The 5,427-nt window shown below is 41.7% G+C and overlaps 1 pseudogene; it reads left to right on the forward strand.

The window, feature by feature from the left end:
* Positions 1–352: 352 nt before the first annotated feature.
* LOC101993623 lies at positions 353–2,034 on the forward strand (annotated as a pseudogene).
* Positions 2,035–5,427: the final 3,393 nt, after the last annotated feature.

Here is a 5,427-nt window from a genome sequence, read left to right on the forward strand (position 1 = left end):
TGAAAGGAGGTGCCCTGTTTAGACACTGTGATTTTTATTCAATGAGTGCCTTATTCCACCTGCATAATGATTTTTGAAAAAATTTTTAATTGTTATTTTTACTGTTCTTCCAGATGATTTTCCAAATCAAGCTTGCCATTCAGCAATGAAGTCATTTTACAGAGAGTGGAAAAGACCTCTGAAGGCCTACTGCTATCTATCCCAAGCCAGTACTGATTGATCTTGAGTTTCTCAGTGACTACGAAGATATTGAAGTAGCCAGCAAGGTTCAAAACAACATGGAAGGCTTGGTCCCTCACTCGCTGCCAACGACCTGCTTTGCTTCATGCACTCCAGCCGCCGCCCCATATAAATGCTTCGACTGCCCACAGTCCTTCGCCAGATGAGACAAGTGTCCCGGGCACTGGCTCCTCATCTCACTTGAGCCTATGCCAAAGATGTAAAATTTGGCGAGGATGCTTGAGCCTTAATGCTTCAAGGTGTAGAACAGTGATTATTGAACAGAGCTGGAGAAGTCCCAAAGTAACAAAAGATGGGATCACTGTTGCAAAGTCAACTGATTTAAAGGACAAATACAAAAATATCGGAGCCAAACTTGTTCAAGATATTGCCAATAACACAAATGAAGAGGCCGGGGATGGCACTACCACTGCTACCGTTCTGGCGTGTTTTATTGCCAAGGAGGGCTTTCAGAAGATCAGCAAATGGGTAACCCAGCAGACATCCAGAGAAGTGTGATGTTGGCTGTTTATGCTGTAATAGCTGAACTGAAAAAAAATCTAAACCTGTGACAACCCCTGAAGAAATTGCTTAGGTTGTTACAATTTCTGCAAATGGAGACAAAGACATTGGAAACATCATTTCTGATGCAATGAAGAAGGTGGGAAGGAAGGGCATCATCACAGTGAAGGATGGGAAAACCCTGAATGATGAGTTAGAAATTATTGAAGGCATGAAGTTTGACAGAGGATATATTTCCCCATATTTTATTAACACATCAAAAGGTCAGAAATGTGAATTCCAAGATTCCTAAGTTCTGTTGAGTGAAAAGATTTCTAGTGTCCAATCCATCGTACCTGCTCTGGAAATTGCCAAGGCTCATCGGAAGCCCTTGGGCATCATTGCTGAGGATGTTGATGGGGAAACTCTAAGCACACTGGTCTTGAACAGGCTGAAAGTGGATCTTCAGGTTGTGGCCGTCAAAGCTCCAAAGTTTGGGGACAACAGGAAGAACCAGCTTAAAGATACGGCTATTGCTACTGGTGCTGCGGTATTTGGAGAAGAGGAGTTGAATCTAAACCTTGAAGATGTTCAAGCTCATGACTTAGGAAAAGTTGGAGTGGTCATTGTCACTAAAGATGATGCCATGCTTTTGAAAGGAAAAGATGACAAGGCTCAAATTGAGAAACGCATTCAGGAGATCACTGAGCAGCTCAGCATCACCACTAGTGAATACAAAAAGGAGAAGCTGAACGAGCAGATCGCCAAGCTCTCAGATGAAGTAGCTGTATTGAAGTTGGAGGAACAAGCGATGTTGAGGTGAATGAGAAGAAAGACAAAGTTACAGATGCTCTCAATGCCACACGTGCAGCTGTTGAAGAAGGCATTGTGCCAGGAGGGGGCTGAGCTCTGTTTCATTGCATCCCAGCCTTGGATTCCCTAAAGCCTTCTAATGAGGATCAGAAAATAGGTATAGACATTATTAAAAGAGCACTCAGAATTCCCGTGATAACTATTGCTAAGAATGCAGATGTTGAAGGGTCTTTGATAGTTGCGAAGATTCTGCAGAGTTCCTCGGAAGTTGGGTATGATGCTATGCTCAGGGAATTTGTGAACATGGTGGAAAAGGGAATCATTGATCCAACAAAGGTCATAAGAACTGCTTTACTGGATGCTGCTGGGGTGGCCTCCTTGCTAACGACAGCAGAAGCTGTAGTGACCGAAATTCCTAAAGAAGAGAAAGACCCTGGAATGGGCTCAATGGGGGGAATGGGAGGGGGAATCGGAGGAGGAATGGGAGGTGGCATGTCCTAATTCCTAGAATAGCACTTTGCCCTTACCAATGAACTGTGACAGGAAGCTCGAGGCAAGTTCCTCACCGATACCTTCATTGAAGCCCCTGAAGAGAATGAAGAGAAGGCTGGCAGATCACTATAACCATCAGTTACTGGTTCCCATTGACAATACATAATGGTTTACTGCTGTCATTGTCCATGTCTACAAACAATTTATTTTGTATTTTTGAATAAAGACATTTGTACATTCCTGATACTGGGTGCAAGAGCCATATACCAGTGTCCTGCTTTCAAATTGCATCACTGAGGCAGTCCTGCTGGTCAGGACTGTGGCACTTGTGTCACCAGACGAGAGGTCAGAGCAACCTTTCTGTGGAGTGAGAGTAACTGTACAAAGTAGAGAAGTATCCAATTATGTGACAACCTTTGTGTAATAAAATTTTGTTTAAAGTTAAAAAAAAGCCAACATGGAAAACACCCATCAATTGCTTCTTTACAAGAGCAGTGTGAAGTGGATTGCAAACATATGGAGCCCTCCATAATCCACAGTAATTTTCCATCTGTCTTTTTCATTTTGAGGAGCTGTTATTATTGTGGGACCGCTGAATATTATCTTATTCCCAATAGTCTCAGTGGGATTGGCTTACACCACTCAGCCTGTCCAAGAACCGGGGGGTGGGGGGGTGCAGCAGAACCATATTGTTCCATGGGTCATCCCTGATCAAGCTGTCATCCCTGATCAAGCTGGATCCTTGGGTCTCACAAGCTGTGGGCAGTCTGCAAGTGTGACTTTTCATCACCCACATGTGACTACTGAAAGGGCCCCAATCTGGGTGAAGGATCTCTTCCTTGAAGCGGAGAAATGCACAATTGGATTGCCCACTCTTAACACAAGCTTAATAATCTCATCTTTACTGTCTGGTATTTAAATCTTCTTTCGTCTGCTTGGTGAATTGTTGCTCAGGCGTTAAAGACTTTCAGAGGCTCACTAGCACAGCATTTACATTTGTCGTTGCTTTTCATAGGAACACCTACTCAAGCTCAACACAAGCAAATTTTGCCACATTTGTATTCACGTGACTCAGACAGACCCCACCATCTGCCTTCTCTCATTCATTCCTTCCTAAGCATGTCACTCCACAATAAGCTTGGCATACATGCCAGTCGAACACTATTCAGACACACTAGAGCCTGTCCTACCTCAGAGAGATCACATCCCACCAAGGGGCTTTGCTACATCACACAAATCCCTTGCCAGTTCAACGCTCCTTGCTGAATTAACTTCTTCATTAGCTCCTCTGCAAGCATGATCTTCTAAGGCCCAGTGAACTTGGCATCAAACATTACTTCTGGCATGCCCAATTTCCTCAGCAATACCTGCCCTTCCTTTCTTTTTGATATTCATAGTGTCTTTGTTTTATGAGGTAAATATAAACAGTGGCTCAAACAAACCAGTCTACTGGAAGCTGATTTCTCTCATATTGACTCAGATTAGAAAAATCTTCATTTCAAGGAGAGGTGGGTATTTTATGTTATACTCACCTTCCAAGGCATTTGGGGCAGATGTGATTCACACCCATGACCTCATGAAACTCATCAGCCAGACTGTGAAGGGTTCTTTCATTTATTGTTTTAAAATCATTAACAATCAGGCAGTTTAGAGACAGAGTCTGGTTATCTTTGTTTTTCTGTACTGGGGTGTAGGCGTCTGTCTACACTCTGAACTATGAGTTTTCATTTCCATTATATTGAAGATCATACTAAAGAGTTTCTTCTTCTCCACCCTCAGATAATTTAGTCTGTTACATGTCTGATTACATATAGCATAGCTCACACAACTCCCACGATAATAGGGAGACACACAGTTCCATACCACAGTGAGATTCACCTTGGAGGATCGTCTACCCTCAATGGACCAGTTTCAGTTACCCATATTAACATGCAACTACTCCTTTCAGAATTATATTTGATTCTTGATCCCATTGTCTGTTTTAGTTGCCAATTAATTGTCTTTTCCTAAGAAAAGGAAAGAAAGTAGATATTTATAGGGCATCAATAGAAGATTTTAGGAACAATATTAACCAAATCTTCCTCAGTAATGAGAAGCCTTATTAGCATTGCTTACAGAAACATAACTGAGTGCTTATAGAAACAGGAGTGACTCGGGGGCATATTCCACCACAACACAGAGAGCACTCATGAAAGCTAGACCATTGAAAAATCTCAACCCACACTTAAGGTGCTTTTTCTCAGATTGTATCATAAACTCAAAATCAATTTAACTAGAAGAATGGCTTGGATTCTGGAGGTCTAATTTTTTTTTTGAGATTTCAAAGATAATTACTCAAGACTGGATTGTCCTACGAAGCTTTTCTCCTCAAATGCTTGAGCACCAAACAAGGGTACAGAGGTTGGAAGATGGGTCCCATCCTCCCTGTGCCAAGAATGTCTGAAAAGTGCTCCAGAATTTCAAAATCAGTAGTGGGAACAATGTCTCAGCTATTCTAGTATGTATGAGTGTGTGCGGATGTGTATGTTACCTTCCATAAACTAGTCAATAGCTACTAATTGACCTGCAGTTTATGGGTCTATTATAATGAGACAGAATCATTCTCAATGTGTTTGTTATGTAAATGGAAAAGTCCTTTAATATTCAGTTTGCTAATCTATATACTAAGCTACTTGTTATTAACATGCTTTATTTTATTCTGGTGATGATATTTACTTCGAGATTTTGAAAATTTAAATAAAAATAAGCTTCATCTACTCGATATAGACTCAAACATTTCATAACATCAATTATTAACTCTAAATAACATATTTTTGTAATTGTTGGCACTTTTATCTGCATACAGGGAGATCTTTAAATATAGAATGTTTTTTCATTGTTGTATCTTTAGTGTCAAGAAAGAAAAACTAGCAATCAGAATTTATTTGGAGTTATTTATCAACGAAGTGCTTTAGAAATATAAATCTAATAAAGTCACACAGAACAGATCAGAATGTGGAATAACTGAAACTAGGGAAATGATTTAATATCATCACAGTGTAAGCCAGGGAGATGGGTTAAGATCATTACAGTGTGGGCCAGGGAGATGGGGGTTAGGATTACTACAGTGTGGGCCAGGGAGATGGGTTAGGATCACTACAGTGTAGGCCAGGGAGATGGGTTAGGATCACCACAGGGTGGGCCAGGGAGATGGGGTAAGATCATTACAGAGTAGGCCAGGGAGATGGGGTAAGATCACCATAGTGTGGGCCAGGGAGATGGGTTAGGATCACTATAGTGTGGGCCAGGGAGATGGGTTAGGATCACTATAGTGTGGGCCAGGGAGATGGGGTAAGATCACCACAGTATGGGCCAGGGAGATGGGGTAAGATCACCATAGTGTGGGCCAGGGAGATGGGGTAA

The sequence above is a fragment of the Microtus ochrogaster genome, chromosome 16 (assembly GCF_000317375.1).
Source record: "Microtus ochrogaster isolate Prairie Vole_2 chromosome 16, MicOch1.0, whole genome shotgun sequence".
In the NCBI taxonomy this organism is placed as follows: domain Eukaryota; kingdom Metazoa; phylum Chordata; class Mammalia; order Rodentia; family Cricetidae; genus Microtus; species Microtus ochrogaster.